Source organism: Pygocentrus nattereri, chromosome 26 (assembly GCF_015220715.1).
Source record: "Pygocentrus nattereri isolate fPygNat1 chromosome 26, fPygNat1.pri, whole genome shotgun sequence".
Classification (NCBI taxonomy): domain Eukaryota; kingdom Metazoa; phylum Chordata; class Actinopteri; order Characiformes; family Serrasalmidae; genus Pygocentrus; species Pygocentrus nattereri.
Genome location: NC_051236.1, coordinates 1,865,480 through 1,876,002, shown reverse-complemented (window position 1 = coordinate 1,876,002; position 10,523 = coordinate 1,865,480).

The following is a 10,523-nucleotide window of genomic DNA, read 5'->3' as shown; positions in this document are numbered from 1 at the left end:
GATAAAATCACACATGAGCAAGTCTGATAGAGGTTAGTTAACAACTCCACATTGTTTGAGGCTCGATGGTGCACGTCAGGGGTCGCAACCCAAATGTTAAGAAGAGTCATTTTGGCCTCTCAACAAAAGTCAAAGCGCCTTGGGAGGCACAACACTCTATGTCCATTTTATTGAAGTAACATTTTACCCTCTTTATTGTGAAACTGTCTCAGGATATGCTAATGTGCTGAAACGTAAAGGCTTATAGATATGATGTAAATACAAACGTAGACTCTCAATGCTCTGCGTTAAGCTCTAGCTCAGCTGTAGCTGCTTTCTCACGTCTCCGGCAGGAAACTTTTCCTCAACAGTGTCTTGTAAAATGTCTCTCAACGTTTGCTGTTTTTTTACAAGACTGAAGTCGCTTCTCATTCACCAGCTTCTTGTTTGCAACTGCTGCACAATTTAAAGTGGAACGGGGGAATTCGAACAAGAAGCTGGTGAACGAGAAGCGACTACAACTTCGCAACTTCGTCCATTTGTCTCAAATTTATGTATGTTCGTCTTAAATCTTTCTCCTTGACTAGTTAGGTGCTAGATAGGTGATATTGTTGTCTGCGTTGCTATGGTAACCGGCCGTCTGCGCTGATCTTCAGGGCTAATGGGTGAATTAGAAGTTCTACATTAACTCCAGCGTTTAAGACCATTCACTGTTAAACTGTGTTGAACGATCAGCATTTTACTGTAAAGGATTTTACTGTATTTTATTATTACCTACTGATCTGATTCAGCTGTGGAGCCACAACAGGACAGTAAAAGAGCTGCATGTAGCTCTGGAGCTGCATGTTGCCGACCCCTGGTTTAGCCAATACTTAGGGGTATGAGCTTCCATTACTTATTAGATACATAGCCTTGTAGTTCAGTGCGAAAGTAAAGAAGCAAACTTTAGACACCAAGCACATCTTGGCTGACTGATTACATTTAGAGTAATGGGACGAATGAGCAAATTAGATTTTTTTTACTTTGTACGGAACTATCACTTTAACACAGCCTGTGCAGTTCAGAGGATTATTATTCACTCTTCAGTTCTGAATACTGAGAGAAGCCCTCATGACCAATAAATGGGAAAACATGAATAAGTTGTATTATTTGGAGGGCCCTATCTGTTATCCTACTGGATCCAGTGTTTAAGTGCTGCTCTCAACTTGTAGAGGGCAGCACTTCACGTCGGACCCCATTCAGACGAGTGAAGAGGACCCTCGAGACTCGACATATTTTTCCAGCCAAAATACTTGTTTACAGATTTACAAGTGTTGTTGATAATCATTACTCGTGTTGGACTATCAGCAGCTGTAAAGGCTGCATGAGACCAGAGCACATAAAATATGCATCAGAGATTTTAGACTTACTGATCCACCCCATTAACAGATTCTACTCTAAACATCTTAATGAATGCAATTACTTGTACAGTGATGGAGCTGCTAGTCAGCATGCCTGAATCAACACCAGTCAGCCATACTGATTTTTAACCAACTCCTTGTTTCTACACTCACTGTCCACTTTATCAGCTCCACTTACTGTATAGCTGCACTCTGTAGTTCTACAGTTACAGACTGTAGTCCATCTGTTTCTCTGATACTCTGTTACCCTGTTCTTCAGTGGTCAGGACCCCCCATGGACCCTCACAGAGCAGGTACTATTTGGGTGGTGGGTCATTCTCAGCACTGCAGTAACACTGACGTGGTGGTGGTGGTGTGTTAGTGTGTGTTGTGCTGGTATGAGTGGATCAGACACAGCAGTGCTGCTGGAGTTTTTAGACACCTCAGTGTCACTGCTGGACTGAGAATAGTCCTGAAAAGTAGAATCTTTGAAAAACAAATTTCTTAATATTTGGTGCTGTGTCCCTCTTTTGCTTTAATGACAGCATGCGCTAAAACTGCCATGGCCTTCCAACATTTGAGTAAAAGCCTCTGATCAGTAGATTAAACCCACCCGACAGTCGTCTGAACATGAGCTCCACTGGAAGGAATACAAGTAAAAAAATCAGACCTTTTTTGTACAAAGGCCTCAATGTGGTCAGTTTCACAATCTGCTTCAATTTGTGACATCATGAATATCAAGAAATGGTGCTCTTTTCTCTTTTGGGCCATTTTAGTCTAAATTAAAACAGTAAACCGCAAATGTCAGCAGAGTGACCAATCACAAAGAAGAGCAGATGCTGTCACCATTGGGTAACAGAAGGAAATTAAACATAAAAAGGAATCAGGAGCTAAATGATAATGACTAAAACGTAATAAAATAAATTAAAAAAAAGTACAAATCCATCAGTGTGCTTGAGTAAATGGAGTGAATGAACTGTTACTGCCCAGTTCTGCCTTTTTTTCATTTTAATTTCCATCCCATGGTTGATGTGGGATCTGGAGAATCTGGAGAGGTGGAGGTTTGCACTGGAGAGGAGAGGAATGAAGGTCATTAGGGACAAGACAGAATACATGTGTGTGAATGAGAGAGAGGCAGGTGGAAAGGTGAAGATGCAAGGAGTCGAGGTCGTAAAGGTGGATGACTTCAAATATCTTGGGTCAACCATCCAGAGCAATGGACAGTGTAGAAAAGAGGTGAAGAAGAGGGCGCAGGCAGGGTGGAGTGGGTGGAGATGGGTGTCAGGGCTGATGTGTGACAGAAGGATAGCAGCAAGAGTGAAAGGGAAGGTCTACAAGACAGCAGTGCGTCCTGCTATGATGTCTGGTTTGGAGACTGTGGCTCTGTCTAAAAGACAGGAGGCTGAGCTGGAGGTGGCGGAGATGAAGATGCTGAGATCTTCGTTGGGAGTGACCAGGATGGACAAGATTAGAAATGAGCAGATCAGAGGGACAGTGAAGGTGGAGCAGTTTGGAGATAAAGCCAGAGAGGCCAGGTTGAGATGGTTTGGACATGTGTTGAGGAGGAATAGTGGAGATATTGGGCAAAGAATGTTGGAGATGGAGCTGCCGGGTAGAAGGAGAAGAGGTAGACCTCATGAAGGTTTATGGATGTAGTGAAGGTGGTTGGTGTGAAAGTAGTGGATAGGGCAAGATGGAAGCAGATGATCCGCTGTGGCGACCCTTAAAGAGAGCAGCCGAAAGAAGAAGAAGAAGGTTGATGTGGAATCAGGGCAGATCTTCACTACTGTATCATGAGCCTCAGATGTCTCAGTTTTATAGAAGTCCTATGTAAACACGAGTGCTTCATCAATTGATCTAATGGCCTAATGCATACATCTAAAGACACATCTCTTTAAACAGCACTTAAGTGAGCACTGAGTTTAGTGCTTATTGTAGTGTATTGTTCTGCACTTACTGAAATGTATTGCGCTGTTGTGTTTAACTCTGTTCCTTTTCTCTGGGCATCAATATGGACTTCTGTTTCTAGCAGTATCTGAGCTCAGGACCGGCTTTCTCTCTAATCTATTCGTAACCAGCAGAAATACTTTCTCTATGAAGCACTTCTTGACAGTCATTCTGGATAAGAGCATCTGCTAAATGCTATAGATGTAAATGCACATGATGTTCTTCAATGCTCTAGTCCAGGGGTTCTCAACCCTGTCCACCTCAGGAGTGGTGGGTAGCTCTGTCACCTCACAGCAAGTAGGGCCTGGGTTCGATTCCCCGGCTGGGTGACCACGGTCCTTTCTGTGTGGAGTTTGCATGTTCTCCCCGTGTCTGCATGGGTTTCCCCCCACAGTCCAGACATGCAGTCAGGCCAATTGGAGATGCTAAGCTGCCCCTAGGTCTGTCTGGCCCGAGATGGAGTGGCAACCTGTCCAGGGTGTATCCTGCTCCAGCGGCTTAGGAGATGTGAGATTATTGAACACATGCACAGGGCAAAAAAATTGAAGGAGCTGCCTTTATGCACCGTTACTGCAGGACTTTTATTAAAGTTGTTACGTGTGAAGCATTTTATATTTCTGTCTTATTATTCAGTCATTTATATTTTTCACTGATTTTTATGACAAAGTGCCATCACAGGCCCACTACATGCCACTGGCCCCTCCTCAGTATAGGTCCAAGGACCAGTGGTTGAGAAACCCTGCTCTAGTCATTATGTGATTGCGTGTCATTGTTGATCTTTTTATTGTTGTGATCTTGTCTTGTGTTTCTCAGCACTGCATTCCTGGAAACAGGCCACATTTTCCCTTGAATGAATATGACTTTGTGTTTTTAAAGACATTAAAGGTGATTCTCAGAAAGTTATTTTTTCTGTATATTTTCTAAACAATTAAACTATTAAGATGTAAACAAACTCATTCAGAGTGGTTTGGTGTGAGATGCTCTGTCCTAGAGAAACTTACCAAGCCGAAATTGTCCACAATGGTGGTGATAGGAACCAGACGTCCATCTCTAAAAGCTCCCTCGCATAAAGTTATTAGTTGTGATGGTTATGAATTCACTGGCTGATGTTTGAAACATTGTTTTATGACATGTTTTGAGCCAAAATCTCTCAGAAATAAAAACTGAATAATAATGAGGTATTATTGGTTGACTAGGGATTTTGGATAGTAAATAAAGTGGCTATAATTGTGTTATATCTGTGAACCCCTGGTTCCTATCACCACCACTGTGAAGAATCGGAGTATCTACAATCAGGCATGTTACCCCAAACCACTCTAAATCACTTTGTTTACCTAAATTTTGAAAAAGTGGTGGAATTCTCCTTTAACAGTGAGGTAACTCTGCTGTATTCCGGTGCCCTCCAGTGGGTTGTGCTTTATTAAGCACAAGGCAGCTGCCTGCTATTGTTCCTTTAACGTCTCGCTGTGACTTCAGCAGCAGGGAGGCTATCGCCTGCAAGCTGCCTCCCCCCCTCGGAAGCAGAGAGCTTTTCATTTGTTTAATTACCCAATTAACAGAATGCTAATTAGTCAATTTCTGTGCTTGAGCGTGTAGTGAGATCCTGTTACATAACCGATAGTAATCCACAATTAATTTGTTTGAAAGTAGCACTCTATCTCGTCAGGGCCAAATCCGCAGGGCTTCGGTCAGGCCTCGTCCACATGCTGTCAACACAGCCCACACAATAACTCCTTTGTTTTCTGTTTCGTGGTGCTCACTGCCAGCAGTCCTCAAACAACCATCAGGCGCGCCTTCACTGGATGCCTTTAGTTCTTTATTTGAAAGTTGATTTTAATCTCACTTCATTGATTTTGTTGTGCGCTTCTGGAGATTTCAAAGTGATGGCATTGAGAAAATTGTGCTGTACTGCATCTACAGAGCCACAACGAACTTTCTTCTCCAGTCCACTAAAGGAGAATTCCACCACTTTTTCAAAATTTCTGCATAGTTCAGTTTTTAAGCTGTACATAAAGTCATTCACAGTGGTTTGACTGTAGTTCTTTACTTCATTAGTTTGTTTTAGAGAAGCTTACAGTGGTGATTATAGGGATCAGGTGTCGCAACGTCTACAACACAAGCAGAGCCATTTTATTCACTATCTTAACCACCAGTGAACCTCCACGTGCCTCCTGAGTTGTACATGTAATGCTGATGAGGGTAAAATAGTGGGAAATCTGAAAAAATACATTTCCTCTGGGGAATGTTTTCCCCGTACTACGTCCTGAATGTTCCTCTCTGTTTCTCTAGAAAGGCACATTTCACATTTGGACTATTTATCTTGAAGTTGTAGCTATGAACCAAGTAGGCACAGAAAACAAAACAACAGATCTGAGAGAGGTTCTGTGGCGGTTCAACTTGCTGGTTCATCGACGATAAGGCAGCGATGTTCCTCTGACACAGGATTACACTGTCTGTCAGTTAGAGTGGTTACAATATGCTGTGAATTATAGTTTCATTCACAATCAGGTTCCCCTTTGTTTCTTCTGAGCTCCTGCACCTCCAAAACGTACTAGATAATTATTTTTTGGTAACAAGGTGAGTTAAAATAAAACGAACGAACGAACGAACGAACGAACGAACGAACGAACGAACGAACGAACGAACGAACGAACGAACGAACGAACGAACGAACGCACGCACGCACGCACGCACGCACGCACGCACACACACACACACACACAGTCGTGGGCTGGAGGTCAGGGAACTGGCCCTGTGACTGGAAGGTTGCCGGTTTGATCCCCAGCGCCGACAGTCCATGCCTGAGGTGTCCTTGAGCAAGACACCTAACCCCCAACTGCTCCCTGCCCACCGCTCCGGGCAAGTGTGCTCACTGCCCCCTAGTGTGTGTGTGTATGTAGTGTTTCACTTCACGGATGGGTTAAATGCGGAGGTGGAATTTCCCCGTTTGTGGGATTAAAAAAAAGTACCACTTAACACACATATACATACATTATATTGCCAAAAGTATTTGTTCGTTTGCCTTCACACATATATGAAATTGAGAAACCATTCTTAATCCATAGGGTTTAATATGATGTCAGCCCACAATTTGCAGCTATAACAGCTTCAGCTCTTCTGGGAAGGCTTTCCACAAGGTTTAGGAGTGTGTTTATGGGAATAATTCATCCCAAAGGTGTTCTGTGGGGTTGAGGTCAGGACTCTGTGCAGGCCAGTCAAGTTCTTCCACACCAAACTGGCTCATCCACGTCTTTATGGACCTGCTTTGTGCACTGGTGTGCAGTCATGTTGGAACAGGAAGGGGTCGTCCCCAAACTGTTCCCACAAAGTCGGGAGCGTGAAATTGTCCAAAATCTCTTGGTGCTGAAGCTTTAAGAGTTCCTTTCACTGGAACTAAGGGGCCGAGCCCAACTCTTAAAAGACAGCGGCGCTTTACTCCACTGCATTCCACACTTTGCACTGCGCTTGGTGATGTAGGGCTTGGATGCAGCTCTCTATGCTGTTCTTGAGCTGATCTGAAGGCCACATGAAGTTTGGAGGTCTGTAGTGATTGACTCTGCAGAAAGTCGGTGACCTCTGCGCACTATGCCCCTCAGCATCCGCTGACCCCGCTCTGTCATTTTACGTGGCCGACCACTTCGTGGCTGAGTTGCTGTCGTTCCCAATCGCTTCCACTGTGTTATAATCCCACAGACAGTGGACTGTGGAATATTTAGTAGTGAGGAAATTTCACGACTGGACTTGCTGCACAGGTGGCGTCCGATCACGGTACCACGCTGGAATTCACTGAGCTCCTGAGAGCGACCCATTCTTTCACTAATGTCTGTAGAAGCAGTCTGCAGGCCGAGGGGCTCGGCTTTATACACCTGTGGCCACGGAAGTGACTGGAACACCTGAACTCTTGGATATATATGTGTGTGTATATATATGTGTATGTATGTATATATATGTATGCATACACACACACACACACACATATATATATATATATGTATGGTCTACACTATAACGTGGTGACTAAGTATTATAAGACTGGCAGCTCAACACTGAAAGGGATGTGGATGTTTCAGTGGATGTTCCTCACTGACAGTGTAATGTAGTAAGAAGCCTTCATCCTTCTGGAAATCTACCTGGTTAATACCTAGAATTTAAGATACAGTACAGGTAAGCAGTATAAACAAATCTAGTTTTTATGCTTATGCTTTGCAATAACGTACATTAGGTGGAAGTACTTATTATTGTACTATTGACACGGTAGTATTTAAACCACATAATATCCCCACAGGACTCAAAAACAGGGATTTAATTAACCACTTTCCCACATTCTTCTTCTAGTGGTGGAACAGCTTGGTTTGTATCACTTAGAGCAGATAAAGGGGCAGAAGAAATGATGTCACAGTGGAGTATACTCACACACAACAGGGTGGCTCTGTGATTGATGCAGCTCTCTCGTGCCTACAGGCTACAGTTTGTGTCATTAACTTTTTCTGGTTCAGTATATAGGGCAGTGAAGCCCCTCGACACCGGATGTCACCCTGGTAGCCATCAGTCTGGTGATGAAGCTCTCTCGTGGCCTGTGGTGTTGTAAAATGTCTAAATGCTTGGTGGCAAATAGTAAAAGGTACAACTTGGAAAGACAACAGAAGGCAGGAGGCAGTCTTGCTATACTCTGATACAATTCTCAGAGCATGATCAGCTGCTCCTGTAACATACAACACTGTAGAGCATTAGAACAGAATTAGAATCCGCAAATACTGTCAGCCCTGGTAGACATGAGTAAAGCAAACATCTAAACTTTAAGACACACACACACACACACACACACACACACACACACTGCTGGCCTGAGAATAGTCCACCAAACAAAACATCCAGCCAACAGCGTCCTGTGGGCAGTGTCCTGTGACCACTGATGAAGGACTAGAGGATGACCAACACAAACTGTGCAGCAGCAGATGAGCTGTCGTCTCTGACTTTACATCTACAAGGTGGACCGACGAGGTAGGAGTGTCTAATAGAGTGGACAGTGAGTGGACACAGTGTTTAAAAACTCCAGCAACACTGCTGTGGCTGATCCACTCGCACCAGCACAACGCACACTAACACACCACCACCATGTCAGTGTTACAGCAGTGCTGAGAATGATCCACCACCCAAACAGTACCTGCTCTGTGAGGGTCCATGGGGGTCCTGACCACTGAAGAACAGGGTAACAGAGTATCAGAGAAACAGATGGACTACAGTCTGTAACTGTAGAACTACAGAGTGCAGCTATACAGTAAGTGGAGCTGATAAAGTGGACAGTGAGCGTAGAAACGAGGAGGTGGAGACGTTTTTTCTTTGCTCACGTTTTATTAGAAGTTAAAACACCATCACCAGTTTCTCAACTTGCCTACCAAATACGATACACAAACCAGAACTATCTTTTCATGAAACCTACAGTTTTCTTTGCTTTAGTGTTCTTCAAGTTTGTCAATGCTTGCGCATGATAATACATTTCTGGGCGTTAAACACATAGATGTATTGGATCGAGCTCCATCATTCACCACATGATTCCATCATTCACAGTGCTGGGAGCTTTATTTCCATGTTGACATTGGGCATCGCGACCTTAGGCTCATGAGCGGCTTCTCCAGAGCATCCAATTCAATTGGTCAGCACCTTTCTTTGGGCATTACACAAGCTGGGTGGGCCCATTTGAGCACCTGTGTCAGGGGTGGGCGCACCTTAATGTAGTTAACCCCTTAAAATCCTAGTCTTATTATAGACTAAGGCTTATTACTCAGTAATTACAGGGTCTCCGATGCAAACTGTCCTTAGGTTACAGAAGTGTGTAATAAAATCCGGCGGGCCCTGGACACTTAAGGGGTTAAAGGAGTGAAGTAGCTTATTAGATGGGTGTCTGGATACTTTTGCACATGCATCTATCACACAAGGTGGCTCTGTTAATTGCTCACATCTAAAAGCAATGACGGGTCATCACCAGAAGGTGGCGCTCTATACCCATGAAAGAGCCCTGGGCCTCCAGCTCCAGCGGCGGAAGAACCAGGCATGTCTCCATAGAGTGAGCTACAGTACTGTGGTTAACACCATGATTTACAGTAAAGTGGATAGACTGAGCTTTTCAGACCTTGATCAAGGGCACCGAGCCACCGTCCACAGGACTGCAGCTTTATCCAAACACTAACCAGCGCATTGAACCACCACAGACCACTTCTCACTGTCGAATCATATCCGTTGGCATAAAGGTGCTTATTTTATTCATTAAGTCCACCGTAGGACGCGGCTCAGAGAGACTAAGGTTAATGCTGTTTTTGCAGGTTTATATGAGACGGCTTAACTACTTTTTAACTATTAAAGAAAAAAATAAATAGAGATGCAGTTTCTGTAGCTGACAGGGAAAGTTTTCAAAATGTGTGCATAGTTTAATCATCAGGACGCAAACAAAATAATTAAGAGTTGTTTGATGGGAAAGCGGCTTTCCAAGATGCTTTCTGAATCAGGAAGGTTCACAGTGGCGGTGATAGGAACCAGACGTCTGACAGTTGAATGCCTCTAAAATGGCCCTTGCAGAAACGACGTGACGTTGTTATGACAATTTTAAGAACATTTTGGCCTAGAAATCTTTTGAACTCATCTGTGGTGAAGAGGCGGACATGCAGGTTTGAAAAATCTATTATTTGACCAAAAATGATTATTTTATCAGTATAAAAGCTCAGAGGACATGAAGGTTCACTCTTTGTTTCGGACAGTAAATAAAATGGCTTTATTTGATTTATAGACCTGGTAGCAGCTGGTTCCTTTAATCCACTGTGACTTTAAACTCTTACCATGAAAGTGCGCCACGCAAGTACCATTCCCTTTACTGAAGAACCCTTGAAGAACCATCTTTTTTAAGTGTCTATAGAACCATTCCCTTTACTGAAGAACCCTTGAAGAACCATCTTTTTTAAGTGTCTATAGAACCATTCCCTTTACTGAAGAACCCTTGAAGAACCATCTTTTTTAAGTGTCTATAGAACCATTCCCTTTACTGAAGAACCCTTGAAGAACCATCTTTTTTAAGTGTCTATAGAACCATTCCCTTTACTGAAGAACCCTTGAAGAACCATCTTTTTTAAGTGTCTATAGAACCATTCCCTTTACTGAAGAACCCTTGAAGAACCATCTTTTTAGAATGCATATAGAACCATTCCCTTTACTGAAGAACCCTTGAAG